This window comes from Orcinus orca, chromosome 3 (genome assembly GCF_937001465.1).
Source record: "Orcinus orca chromosome 3, mOrcOrc1.1, whole genome shotgun sequence".
Taxonomy (NCBI): Eukaryota; Metazoa; Chordata; class Mammalia; order Artiodactyla; family Delphinidae; genus Orcinus; species Orcinus orca.
This window is the reverse complement of record NC_064561.1, coordinates 27392443-27406677: the sequence shown is the minus strand read 5'-3', so window position 1 is coordinate 27406677 and position 14235 is coordinate 27392443. Positions and strand designations below refer to the sequence as shown.

Sequence of the window (14235 nt, the reverse complement as noted above, 5' to 3'; positions counted from 1 at the left end):
GACAGCACTATATTCCTTCTTCTGAGAGGATGGTAGTATACTCTGAAAGCCTTTGGTCAGGCTTTCCTTAAAGTAATTGTTCTCAACCGGGACGGTTTTGCCCCCCAGAGGACCTTAGGCATGTCTGGAGAGATTTCTGGTTGTCACGGTGGGGCAAAGGGGAGGAAGTGCTGCTGGCATCTAGGGGGTAGAGGCCAGGGATGGCGCCAAACATCCTACAATGCACGAGATAGCCCCTCCCCCAACCAAGTATGATCCCCTCCAAACGTCAACAGTGCTGAGGTTGAGAAATCCAGAAGAAGCAATACATCATCCAGTATTTTACTCCCACCAGCTCTCCTCTACACCCAGAGCTTCCCGGGGGTCTTAAAGTACAACATACTTGAAGACAAAAACCAGGCTCTCAGGGAACTTTATTACTTCGTGATGTCCTCTTGGACTCAAACCCAACTGACTCAAACCCAATTCAAAGAAGCTGCCCAGAGTTTACACACAGGTTATGCATCATCCCCTCCCATTACCATAACAACCACACCTCATAACTACTGGACCAACAGGATGAGCAGGCAACCTCTCTGAAGACAGTCTCATCCAGTGACACCTGCATGGCTTCCCACATCCGGCAGTAATGATCAAACCAATCAGCAAATTATATAAATCCCACATATCCAATAAAGAGGAAAGATAGCATTCCCTTTCTATCCAGAGGAACATTTCTCAGTGTGTTGCTGCTCCAACACTAGTCCTGTGAGATAATCACAGGATTAAAATATATATATATATATATATATATATATATATATCAAAATCAAATAAGTGTGGGAAACATGAAAGCCTCCATTACCTTGTGGGCAGAAGGCTCTGATAAGTCCTACAGTTTAAAAAACCTGTTTAACTTTCTTGAACTTGGTATTTCCCAAATTCCCGTGATCACAGAATCCTTTTTCACTTATAATACTTATTTAATATTTCATAGGACTATTACCCCACAGGACACCCACTGGGAAACATTTCAAGGGAACTACAGAGAAAATGAAATATTAATGAGATATAAAAGCAGATCTGGGGAAACCAAGTAACGGTGGAAACAGACCAAGTTCCTTTGGCCAGAGAACTGTGCCTTAAACTTCTCAGTATGGCTCATCCTAGTTTCATTTGAGCATCCCTACCTTTTTATGGCTACTCCAAAAGAGGCTCTTGAGGGCTGAACAACTGTCAGGCGCTGGGCTAGACAGTGGGATTGAGAGAAAAGTCAGACTCCACTAGATACTGCAGTGATGGGTAGGATTTGGAGAAACTGTCATGGAAGAGATGATGCTGTTCTGTAGATGCCAGCCTTCCTGGAGAGCCTTCTCATGTGAGGGAGAATGGAGGGATTGACCCCTTGAATCTTAAAATCTTCAAGTAATTTCAGGAGCATGCAATTCCTACATATCAGTTATATTGACCTCTCCAAGTTTAACAAGGAGCTGGGCAGGCACAGGGGGTCGGAGGAACAGTGCCCTGACCCGTGAATGGTGGCGTCAGGCACAGCCAAGTGCCTTCCTAAAGGAGACCACCCCACCCAAGGCCGCTGTAGAGGGAAATAACTTTAGGCTGTGCTTGATAAAGGGGCGGCCACGGATTGGACAAAAGATGGGCGCCTGACTCAAGGGCAGCCCATCCATTGGCTGGTTGGTGACCTATGAGGAGGCCAGAACAAAAAACCCTGCCCAGTAATTTCAAGTAATTGAGTTGATGGTTTTTGTGCTTCTAAGATTTAAATAGGAAAAATATGGAGTGAGTCAGCAAGTTGGTGGCAGAAGAAAAAGATGCACAAGTAACAAGCTGACACTGCAGCGATGGAATGAAGATGCGTGAGCTCCTGCTCTGAAGGGATCAGAGAGCAAAGAGCCTGCCCCAAATCCTGACCTCAGAGACTCACACGCAGAGCCAGGAGCCAGGCTCCAGGCTGTTGACCCAGAGCCCTGGCTCCTAATCAGTGGGGCAGCACAGGGAGCCCAGGAGTCTGCCGTTCTCCGAGGAGCCAGTGTCAGCCTCAGGCTGACGTCACCCAAAGAAAGGCGCCGTTTTTAGAGCCTGCAGTTAGGAGAACTGGGACCTTGATAGTGACAGTCAGTCCAAATGCTGGCTGGGACCAGCCCTCAGCAGGAAGCCCCTTCGCCTCCCAAAGGTACCTTTGGAGTCTAGGACCATTGAGACTTCACAGATTCTGCAGTCATGACATATTACAGCTAACGTCACACCCAGGGGCTTGCCATGGCTGTCCCAGAAATCACACGGAAGGCACTGCAAAAACACAATACAAAACGTCGCGCCTAGAATAACAACGCCACAGTGCTCTTGATTTGAAGCTTGGGTGGCTTTTTGCAGGGGAAGGAGATGGTCAAATGCATATACTTGTCTTGAAAATGAAGTAATGCCAACCAAGATGCAGGGAAAAGGGGCTGGGGTCGACTTCACTTGCCTGAATTCTGCTCCCAGCAACAGCATTCTGGAGGAAGCCGTGGCAGCAGAACTATATCACAAACCACTTGAATTTCATCCCAGGCTTTAGGACCTAAGCGTCAGTGACCACATGTCTTGGGGCAGGAGTGTGAGAGCCAGCGGGAGATACAGGCAGCCGGCCGGACCTCCACCGCACCAACCCAGGGGGTCGCGTGTATGTCAGACCACCGAGCAAGACTTGGTTCAATCCCATCACACTCACTGAACCCACACTTCGTGCTCCACATTGTCCTCAGTGCCCTCACACGTGTGACCCCATTTGTTCTCTCCGTAACAAACAAGTCTCTCGACACGTATTAAAGTTATGGGATGTGGCTGCATATTAAGCCAGAATGGAGTGAACCTCGCAGGCGGTTTAAATTCAGAATTTACTATTTTCTCTTTGCCTTTTACCCTCTCACCTCCCGAAAGTTATTTTGAGAGCAGAATCATTTGAATGATGGAGTATCTGCATTTAGACTTTTCTCTTGCCTCCTTTGACCAGCTTGGTTGTTCTCAGACTCTAAACGGATGTCAGAGTTACTGCACTGGGTCGTAGAGCACACACACTGTGTCCTGCACTGAATTCACATTTTAAGGGTTTTTAAGAGTCTCTGACGCTATGGTTTTTCACGTGAAGTGCTCACTTTGGAATCCAAGGGCTGCAAAAGGGGAGACCCTATTGTACTCTGACAGTTCTGGAATCCACAGGTTTGTTCATTCAACACACATTTATTTATCATTACGTGCAATCAGGGCTGGGATCATAGCGATGACCAAGGATGGATTCTGCTGTGAAGGGAATCGAAAGCCCTCTGAACCCAGACTGGGCTGGTTCATCTCACTGAATGCTCAGAGCATGCCCGAGAAGGAGGAGGGCTTAGAAAGAAGTATCTGGTCCTCGAACATCCGACCAATAAAGAGCAGACAGGAGATCTGAACCCAAACCCTCTAACTCCAAGGTGGACTCTTTTACCCTCTCTACCCCCCAGTCCTCAAACGTGCACATTAATAGCTACAACGCCCAGGAGATAGTGACAAGGCCGGAGAGCAGTCCAGGCATGGAGGATTTAGCTCCCCACTCAGTGGATCAGGAAGGAGGTTACATCTGAGCTGAGCCTCGAAGAGTGTGCAAAATTAGTCATTTCCCATGGCAAAAAATCAGGCCAGGCGGCAGGAGCAGTGGACACTGGATTTTCTCTGCCCGGCCTCTGTTCCCCTTTCTTTTTGGACCTTAGCACCCTGATCTTCCATTGGGCATCTGCCTCCCTTCCCATCTCAGTCCATGTGGTTTGTGTGGGGTGGACCCCAACGCCTCTCTCCAGGGTGGCTACGTGATCCAGTCCTGGCCGATCAGAGCATCTCATTTCTCTGACCACCGTGAGGGGTTTCAGGGTGGGCACAGGACCGAATCTGAGCCAAGGAGATGAATGCAAGGACTCTCTGGGCCCGCCAGGAAGAGGGATTTTGCTCCACCAGAGATACTAAGAGGCTAGGATGTGCTCCTGGGGTTGCTTGGAGCCACCTGGCCACCTTGTGAGGAGAGAGCCTGTCTTCCAATGAGACCATGAGAGAGAAGAGCTGGGCAGGTAGGGAGAGTCCCAAGAGGAGGTGACATCGTTTGAGGCCATGCCTGAAGCTACCCCATCCCTGGGCTTATGTGTATATGAGCCAGTAAATGCCCTTCTGTGAGGAAACCAGTTTGAATTGGGCTTCCATCCTTGGATCAATAGAGTGAGCAGAGTAGAAATAATAGTCTAAGAATAATAGCACTGAAACTATGCTGGACCTTGACATTACTATTCAGCTGGGGATGCAGAAATCAAAACTTCTTCGTAACCTTTTCTGGAACACAATTTACACGTTGCTTGATCAGAAGGCAGGGTAATAGACTCTCTAGAGCTTTAGCAGATGTACTGTGGCTCAAATTCTCATTTGGACAAGGAAACGGGGGCTCAGAGAGCTGAAGGACATGGCCCACAGTGGAACAGAGACCAAGTAGCCCCACAGAGAGCAGGATGCTGAGGAAACTGTCTTGGACTGGTGGGCTTGGATGTGCAAAGGGTGGAGGACCTAGATGTGGGCTGGAAGAAGGAAGCAGTGGGCAAGGCACCTGGCAAGAGGCCTTGGGCTGGGCAGGCCTTGTGGAGAGCCAGTTCAGGATCAGACAGAACTGGAGTCACATCCTTGATCTGCTGTTTTATTAGCAGAGTGATCTTGAAAGCCACATCCTGTTCTGTGCCTGAGTGCCGTGGTTTATAAAAGAGGGTTCGGTCCTTCATTGAACTATGAGTCCCTGAGTTCTCTGATGACCACACCCCAAAATGGCCTCTGAAGAAGACAAACCAGGTTCTGGGCGGGCCTCAGAAAGGTTACGTTTCTGGTCAGGGAAGTCAGGAAATACACAGTTTGTTCATCATCTGCCTTCCCATCTCATCCTGTAGGCTCCAGGGGACGGGGAGATTTGTTTTGTCACTGCCTAGCTCAGTACCTAGCACGTGGTAGGCCTTCAAAAAATAAGTCTTGAATAAATACGAGTGAACAAAGTAATAAAATGGTAAGTACTGTACAGTAAATAGAATACAGGATGTGATAGAGAGTGACATGGGATAGTTTAGATGAAATGGTCAGAGGAGGCTTCTCAGAGAAGAGGGTATTTGAGCTGAGACCTGAATGGCGAGCAAACAGCCATATGAAGAAGCTGGAGAAATGCCTGCTAGGCAGAGTGAACAGCATGTGCAAAGGTCCTGGGGCAGAAATCAAGACTGGAAAGAAAGCCATGTAGTTCCAGTGGGAGTGACAGAGGGAAGCTGATGTTGGAGAGGCTGGCAGGGACTTGATCACTGCTGACCGTAACAAGGAGTTTGAACCTGAACTAAGCACAGTGGACAGCCATTGGAGAGTCCTGGACAGGGCAGGGACATGATCTGACTTACGTGTTCAAGAGCTCTCCCTGCCCACTGTGTGGTAGCTGAAATTCAGCAGGAAAGACAATAATGTGTGTCACACACAGCATGCAGCACACAGTAGGTGCTCAGTGAACAAGAAGCATCCTTCACGACCCCTAATGCCACATGTACAAAGGCTCGCCAGTGTCCATTCCAGGCCAAGAATGTGCCCTTTATCCTCTGGGTTCAGGCTCTCTCTAGCTACCCTCTGTGTACTGTGATGGCCATAGTAAAGCCAACAGGCTAAGCTTTGGAGGAAAACCCCCTCCCATTTTTGGTTACAGTAACAATCCAGGAGTCACGGTGGGGAGGTGTAGGGTGCGGGGCGGGTGGAGTGCGAGCCTTCTGTTCAATGTTGAGCTGCTCCCAACATACTTTTCAAACATTCGTTTGCTTTTGCCCAGTCTCCTCCGTAAGAGACACGCTTTCGGATGTGTTTTGAAAAATATTCCATATGCTAATGGAATGTCACCATCTGCCAAAGAAGGCAGAGCTGTTTTTAAAGGAAAAACTATTACAGAAATGAGGTATTCACAGAGGGGCACTAAAGAGCCCAAACGTCGCTGACCTGAGGCTGACCTGGGCTGCCTCGTGTTACCAACATGAAAAGGGAGTGAGAAAATCTGAGGCCAATTAACTTCTCTCTCTCCCTCCCTCTCTCTCCCTCTCCCTCTCTCTTTTTCTCCCCTCCCCTTCTTGGAGACATGATGAAATTTCCTGAAACAAAAACTCGCAGCCCGTTCTATAAAATGCTTTCGCCTTTGGTGGAAAAAGCCCCGATGGTCCCTTTTATCTCCTCATTCCTGAGGCGCAGACCTGGCCCCCGTCTGTTTGGGCAGATGGGCCACAGGGAACACTCCCAAGGCCCCGAGAGGCCGGGCCGGAGCGGGAGGCCCCGGCGCCCACTGGCTCTGGCCGCCCAAGCCCTTGCCGTCGGGAGAGCGCGGCGCTGTCTTGGACGGAGCAGGAAACAGGATTAGGTGTCCCGTGGCGTGATTACTGGACAGGCATTGTTCCTTGGGAGGCCTGGGCAGCTCGGACAGACGCAGTGTTTGGAGAAGAAGGTTTTCCAAGCTCTGGGCACGTCCTCTGGGCCCTGCCAAGCCTGCTGGTTATCACGCCCCTACCTTTCCGGTGGCTTCTTCTCCGCCGTGGTCGCTGGCTTGTCCTCCTGTGCCCTCTCCTAACTGCCATGTGCTTCCGGACTCCATGGCAGGCCTCTCTCTTCTCCACAGCCCGAGTCCGCACCACTTGAATATCTCCCAGGCACCTGCAATGTCCAAGTCCAAACGCCCTTCCACCCCCTCAGCCCGACTGCTCCTTCCCTTATCTGGGGGACCAAGCGCCCCGCCGGCTAGTTTGGTGCAGGGCATGCAGGGGTTTCCCACCTCAAGGCCTTTGCATCTCTGCCCCCACTAGCCTGGAATATTGCATGGTGGGCTCCTGCTTATCGTTGAGGTCGTGGCTCAAATGTCTCCCAGGCCACTGCCCCCCACTGCCCTGTGTGATCTCTTCAGAGCACTTATCAGGGTCTGAATTTATCTTGTGAACTCATGCGTATATGGACACCTTAGCTTTCACAGTGTGTTGTCAATTTCTTCTTGGGGGAATGTAAGTTTCCTGAGAGCAGGGACCATGTCTCCTTTCCATTAGAGTGGCACTTAGTGGCACACAGAGGGAAAAGGGGTGCCACTATCAGCGCCGCCCCCCCCAACCAAGGTCCGTACTTTCTGTCTCAATACCCCACAAAACCGCCCTCAGTGTTCTGCCCTATTCCAGACCTCAACCTTTCTCTCCTGAATCTCAACACTAGCCTTCTAACTGGATGCTACCAGTTTCAAACCCCACCATGGCTGCCTACTGCCCCCAGTATACAGCCCCCTACTCGGCTGGGCCCCTGGTACTCATCCCGTCCAGCTCCAAGCACTCCCCCACCCACCGTGCCTTGTTGAAGGCACACCACGCACATTTGTTACGACTGAAGAACAGCTGCACAGGTACGAGTGGGAGGGAAAAGAGATGTGCAGAGGGTCTGTTAATGCAGGGGGACTGCACAGCGTGAGGCCTGGCTCCGTGGGGAGACTGCTGGCATCATGGTGCCCACTGAGAGGGAGAGGCTAGGCAGCGTGGTGAGAGCTCAGCCGTGGCAGTCAAGACAGACTGGAATCAAGCTCGGGGCTCGCTAGGGAGACACACCTGAGCCTCGGTTTCTTTAATGTTAATAATATAACCACACAGGGTTATTGTGAGGATAAGAGTAAAGCCCTTACCAGCAGTCCTGGCACGCACTAATGGTGGTTATTTCTATTCTTGCTGTCGTTGCAGTGGTGTTAATCAGTCTCTCCCCTGCATCGCTCACCACCCCCAGCCCTGCCACCTACATGCACACTGAGGACCTGATATTGTCTCCTGTCCACCTGGAGACGCTACAACGAGCTGAGGATACTGGCATGTTGAGGTCTCATTCGTTTTCCAGAAACATCCCCTGCAGATAGGATATATAGGCTGACTGCTTTTAAAGCGGAGTTATTTTTTTTTTTTGCGGTACGCGGGCCTCTCACTGTTGTGGCCTCTCCCGTTGCGGAGCACAGGCTCCGGACGTGCAGGCTCAGCGGCCATGGCTCACGGGCCCAGCCGCTCCGCGGCATGTGGGATCCTCCCGGACCGGGGCACGAACCCATGTCCCCTGCATCGGCAGGTGGACCCTCAACCACTGCGCCACCAGGGAAGCCCTAAAGCGGAGTTATACTTAATTAAAAAAAAAAATTAACAAAAATAACTTGGTGTAAACATGATTCACCTGGTCCATCTCCCCCTGTTCCACCCACTGAATAGCCCAGACTACTGGTTACAAACTCAAGTCCTCACCGGGACCAGTCCTCACGGGGGACTGTCAGCACGCTTCCTCATTTTTCCCCTTCAAGAGGCCCAGGTAGGCTTCAGTCTGCCTGCGCACGTTTAAATTTGTCTCATCTCACACCCTTCCAAACTCTAACCCTTATACTTTTCTCTGCTCTGGGAATTCTGTACCATCTGTTTAAATGCCACAGTTGAAGCTACCAAAAAGAGCTGGCACCAAAAACCTATTATGTACCAGGCACTGTGCTGGGCACTTTAGGTCATCTAATCCTTACAGTGATTTTAAAATACTGTCTCCACTTCCCAGATGAAGCAGCTCAGGTTCAAGGCAGGGAATGCCCTTGCCCAGAGGGCCTGCTGTCAGTTAGCTGGCAGAGCTCCAATACCGACCTAGGTCTGTGGGCCCCAAAGTTCATGCTCTTTCCTCTGCCATCCAGTAGACCAGTGACCCCCGTGGATAGTCTTCATCAAGATTCAAAGGCTGTGGTGTTCTAAGAGCATTTCTTCCCAATCCCCAGAGCTGCAGGATATTTGGGAGAACAAACACAGCCCATGAGCACAGAATGGTTCCTTGGATCCAAAAGTGGTGGTGAAGGATGGAGGGAGCTTAAGTTGCAGTCACTGATACCTCCCCAGAACATCGGCTTTGAGCTGCTGTTCCTAAGGCATGCCCCGCCACAGATTTAAAGTCTTTGGCGTGGTCACTTCCCTGTTTTCCCAGACCAGCCCAACAATAACATGTCTACTCTGAGAAATACAATTAAGTGATTCTTGGAGACAGGATGAGTAGGCGGTCACAAAGTTGAAAGCAATGGGACAATACAAATCCATTTATAGGAGTATGCTTTCCAGGTTACCCTGCGTGCACAGAGGAAATAGTTACTGCTGATCTACACTACAATTCTTCCACATGGCTTCATACAACCAATAAAAATTTTACACCACTTGAATGAGGATTTCAGTGCATTTGGGCGGGTAAACACCTGAATATGGCCCTGTTCTCAGTTATCCTACAGATGCTGATTGAGTGTCTATGAGGTGTTAGACCCAGCTCTGTGCAACAGACGAGCAGAAGTTTGGAGGTCTTGGAGCTCCCAGAGTCTTCCCCAGCTGGAAGTGCACGCAACGTGTAGCACGCACAAGCACGCTACCTTCAATGTTAAATGTGATTGGAGACAGTGGCTGTCAGCTCTTGATTCCTTCCTCCCCCTCTCCTTGTCTTTTCAAACACCTCCCTTTTTGGGTCATTTTTTATTAACCAACATGTATTGACTACTGTGTGCTGGTCACTTTGCCACAAAGCTGGTCACTTTGCCACAAAGCTCATCACTTAATTTGTCCCTTTTCTCTGGAATCCCTTTCATTCTTCAAGAATTCAGTTGCCAATCTTGGATGCAATGCTTCAACAGGTCACTGCTAGAAAAGCTTAAGACGGTTCAGAGACAGCAAGCTGATACTCTAGCAATTGACTTAAAAAAAAAAAATCAGTTCTCAACTTTGATAAATTGGGTCTCTTCATAAACTGGATTTTCAGCTTTTCTTGAAAATTTACACCTGGCATCACTGGGTCTGCATTCCAGCAACAGACCATCCAGAGCTAGAGCAGGCACCCTCCAGGACGTGGACCAGTGAAACCTACTCTTTTTTTGAAACCTTCTCTTATACATGGGAAAGCTGAGATCCAAAAGGGGGGATTGCCACACAGCTAATTAGTAACAGGATGATCAGCCAGTCTCCCTAATTTCCCTTCTCCTTATTATTATTATTTTTTTGTGTGGTACGCGGGCCTCTCACTGTTGTGGCCCCTCCCGTTGCGGAGCACAGGCTCCCGACGCGCAGGCTCAGCGGCCATGGCTCACGGACCCAGCCGCTCCGCGGCATGTGGGATCCTCCCGGACCGGGGCACGAAGCCGTGTCCCGTGCATCGGCAGGCGGACTCTCATCCACTGCGCCACCAGGGAAGCCCCCCTTCTCCTTATTAACTAGAAACCAAACAGGCTGAGGTTGCAAAGCACCATAGTCTGATTGTATATCCAAGGAGTTCTACCAAAATCTGAGAATCTCTGTGCCTTCGTAGCTGTGAATTTCTTGCAGTAACACCTCACCTACCAAGGAAAAGAGAAACTAGTACTGACTGCTTTGTATTGACTGAAGTTATGGACTGAACACCTATATGTGAGGGCAGGAGACGACTGGAGGTGTGAAGATCCAGGCCGACACCTGAGGCTTTTCCACCCTGCAGCACAGTTTGGGTTCAACATCTGCTCTTCATAACGATTAGCCCAAATCACCAAGAACAGTTTATTCTGTTTAGCACAGGCAGGGATAGAAAGACCTGTGAAAATGGAGAGTCATTATAGGAAAAAGACAAGAAACCACTTCAACCTGGTGCTCAAGGAACTAAATAACTTATGGAATATCCTTATAACCAAATACTAGGCAGCCACCAGCAAGAATTACATGTACTGACATAGGATAATCTCAAGAAGACTAGATGAAAAGGTGCAGTACAGCACGCTACCATTAATGTTACAGGGCATGGGGACAGTATGTATGTTTGTATGTAGACAGGCAGGTAGGCATATACGCATAGACACGTACATACACACACCCTTCCGTACACAGACTATTATCCGTCAGAGGATATGCAAAAAACTGGTTAACAAGGATTGGAGGACGGAGGGTCAAGAGTGAAAGGGAGAACCACTTTGTACACTATCTTTTATGGCTTGTAAATTGGTTTTCTTAACCGTGTGCATACTAGCTATTTCTAAAACATTTTTTTTTACAAGAAAAATGAGTGGGAGCAAAACTGTATAGAATTACTCTAATTTCATCTCAAAAGTCTACATTACCAATTCGGCTAAGGGCTGGCGGAATCTAGTTATCAGGAAAACTCTGCTACTGTGCAGGCCTCCTGAGCAGAATCCTGCAGATACTGTATTTCCTTCTGCTCTGGTCCTCAACCAGTGATGTGTCAATCTGCCAAAAGGAAAGACAACAATTTCATGTCCGATGTGTAAGGGGGAGAGGGCTGCAGCTGCACTTCTCACACTGCCCCCCCCCCACCCCTTCGAGAATCAGAGGATCTACTCCCACCCAGAGCCATCTGGCACGTTTAAGGGACCATTTTCGTAGTAACTTGCGAGGCAATTAAGCACTTGTGGAAAGCAGATTTGCTGGGGAGGAGTTCTGAACCAGCCCCAGGGCATGGACTGGCATTATCTCATACCAGTTCTCCCACACCAAAAAAAGTACTTTTGTCTTCAACCTCACTGTACAGAGCAGATGATTTTTTCAATCTACAAACTTTAATTGTATGTCACTGATACACTGACAGCACGTTAACAGTTTTTTTTGAAAAATTTCTTAACAGAACATCAGAGTATTGCAACACTTTATTAAGAGTATTGGCTTTGAATTAGTAGCTGAAGCAACAATTGCATGAAGCCAGATCAGGTGTACTGCATAATACTCATACTTGATTTATTGACATTACTTAGCAATTTATTGGACAAAGGTCAAACTTTTTGTTTTTTATTAAGCACATTCCACAGTACAAAGCTGTCGTGAATAATATCTGTACAATTTAACAGTTTCAATAGCTGTTCAGACACAAATTTATTTCAAACAGTTATTGGCAAACATAATTAATTACAAGTTAGAATCAGACTATCCCAGTGCTTTAAAACATTAATATAGCAGTAATTTACAGTTTCTCAATTATGGTTAGCAAAATAAAGTCCAGAGTACAGCTGGGAATTACTACTATAATCCCAGAAAGTCAGAATTCCTCGGGTGCCAAAGTCCCCTGCTATAATTTAGTAGGCACAATTCAAAGGTTGTGTGCATATTCAAAGGCCATGATCTCCCAAGGAACCAGAATTTCTATATTAAACATGCAGAGACAACCACAGAAAGTCCATTCGTTCAGAAGAATTGCCTCCTCCCCTGCCCCTCCCTGCCCTGCCCCCTGGGCTCTCCTAACCAATCTGATATTAAAGCTGTAAGGTAAGAGTGGTCAAAGTTAAGTCACTTTCACAACCGCTGTCAGGGTTACAACATCCACCCGATGAACGGAGATTTCTTTTTTTTAACACTTTGAGACTCAACTTTTCAAAACCAGAAATTAATTTACTAACAAGTAGGAGGGAAGGATGTATTTTTTAAAAAGGACAAAGGAAAACAAAAAAGCAAACCAACCCAATAAACAACCACAGACACACACATTGATTCCCACACCATTCTCAATGTAAAGGACAAAACAGAGCCCAGGCACCTTCCCCTCAGTGGGAGAGTGTGCTTCCACGGGAAGAGGTTTAGTTACAGGAAGTTCTCATTGGTCCTTTAAAACGTTAGCAACATTCCTTGATCTTTGGAAACAATGGCAAGGGGCAAATCAAAACCTAATATTGAACAAGGGAAAAGGAGTGCCAACCAGATGCCAAAGTCCTTTCCACGCACGTCAGCATGATGCTGCCATTCACACATTCGGGCTGCGGAGCGCGCGGGAGCCAGGAGAGCTTGCCGGGGCCACGGCAGCAGGCGACACCAGAGATGACAGGGATGGGACCATGAGCCTGAGGCTTCACACCACCTGGGAGGACCCTTCCACTCAAGATGGGCCCTTGAACCAGCCTGACGTGGGTCCCGGGCTCCAACACACAAGTGGGCCCTGCTACCACCTGACAAGGGCAGGACACACGAATGCCAGAGCCGGGAGAGCCAGTCAGCGGGGGCCTTCTCGCTCTTCCCTTCCCAGGGTTACTAACACACAGAGTGTGACCTGTGACGGTGGAGTCAAATGAATGCTATGGGAAGTGACCACGGGTACTTAAGGAGTACTGATGAGGAAAAGAACAACAAAAGTATTTAAGGTACCTCTCTACTGTATATACTGCACAACAAATAAAACATTTTGTGTTAAACTTTAGAAATTACATCTTAAAACAAGATTCCCATTAAAACACACACACACACCACACACACAATGACAATGACAAAATAAGAACACCGTATGAATACTGCAGGAAGGGTTCTAGGTAATCCACATCAACCCTGGTAGCGGGTTCTTGAGTCCAGCCCACGGCTAAGGGCGAACACACTCTGCATTAGTGTCTCAGGCACGGGGGCCCTGACTCGAGCAACCTTGAGGTTAAACTGTTATGTACATTATATCTACATGCGGATACAGTATTTTAAATTAGGAGGCAAGCACACATGTAAAGGTGTTACTCTACCAAATATCAGGAGATGGTTGCGGGTACAGAGAACAGTTAATAAAAGAAAAGAGCTATATTACCTGTTGGGAGATAATATAACCTGGCTTACAGTTCTTTAAATTAAAAGAAATTGGTACAGAAAGGAAGTATAATCCAAAAAATATTACTAAAACAACCCAGAGAAATGTTTCCATTGTCCAACATGTTCCTAATACAAGTCACAATTCATAATGACTTGGACGGTCAAAAGGAGAACGCTAACTTCTGAAAAGGAAAGCCCTGGACATTCTGGGTAGGTGTTTGGCACCCAAAATTTCACCGAAGAATGCTGTTTCTTAGTATCAGACCAAAGTGCAAAGCAATATAAATTAGAGGCCAAGTCTTCTCTTGACGGTCGATTTACTTCTGTAAAACAGACTGTACGTTCCTTTTATATGAACAATTTACATTTGAAGCGATAGATTTCTTTTCACTGATGGGGGGAGGAAATGGGCTTCTGTACTACTGAAAGTCGGTGAAGCTAAGGTATCCTTCTCAAAGTAGAGGCCGGAATCGGAGGTGAGAAATGTCGGTACTTGAAGAGTTAGGCTGCTTTGCATCTACCCAGCGTCTAGAACCAATTCCAGCTTCATAACTCAGCTGTGAAGAACTCCCTTAGGCATTTGGTAGCCATGTAGCCAGTAGTTCAAGACTAGGAAACCCTGAAAAAACAAAAACAA

The 14235-nt window shown here is 48.0% G+C and overlaps 1 protein-coding gene across 7 annotated transcripts in view; it reads right to left on the bottom strand.

Moving 5' to 3' along the window:
* Positions 1-11674: 11674 nt before the first annotated feature.
* FBXW11 (F-box and WD repeat domain containing 11) overlaps positions 11675-14235 on the bottom strand; it is a 132556-nt gene continuing 129995 nt past the window's right edge. For all 7 annotated transcript variants that reach the window (XM_033432069.2, XM_049708097.1, XM_012533834.3 and 4 more), the window contains one exon: positions 11675-14217. The gene's annotated coding sequence lies outside the window, so the exon portion shown is untranslated. The remainder of the gene's footprint in view (positions 14218-14235) is intronic.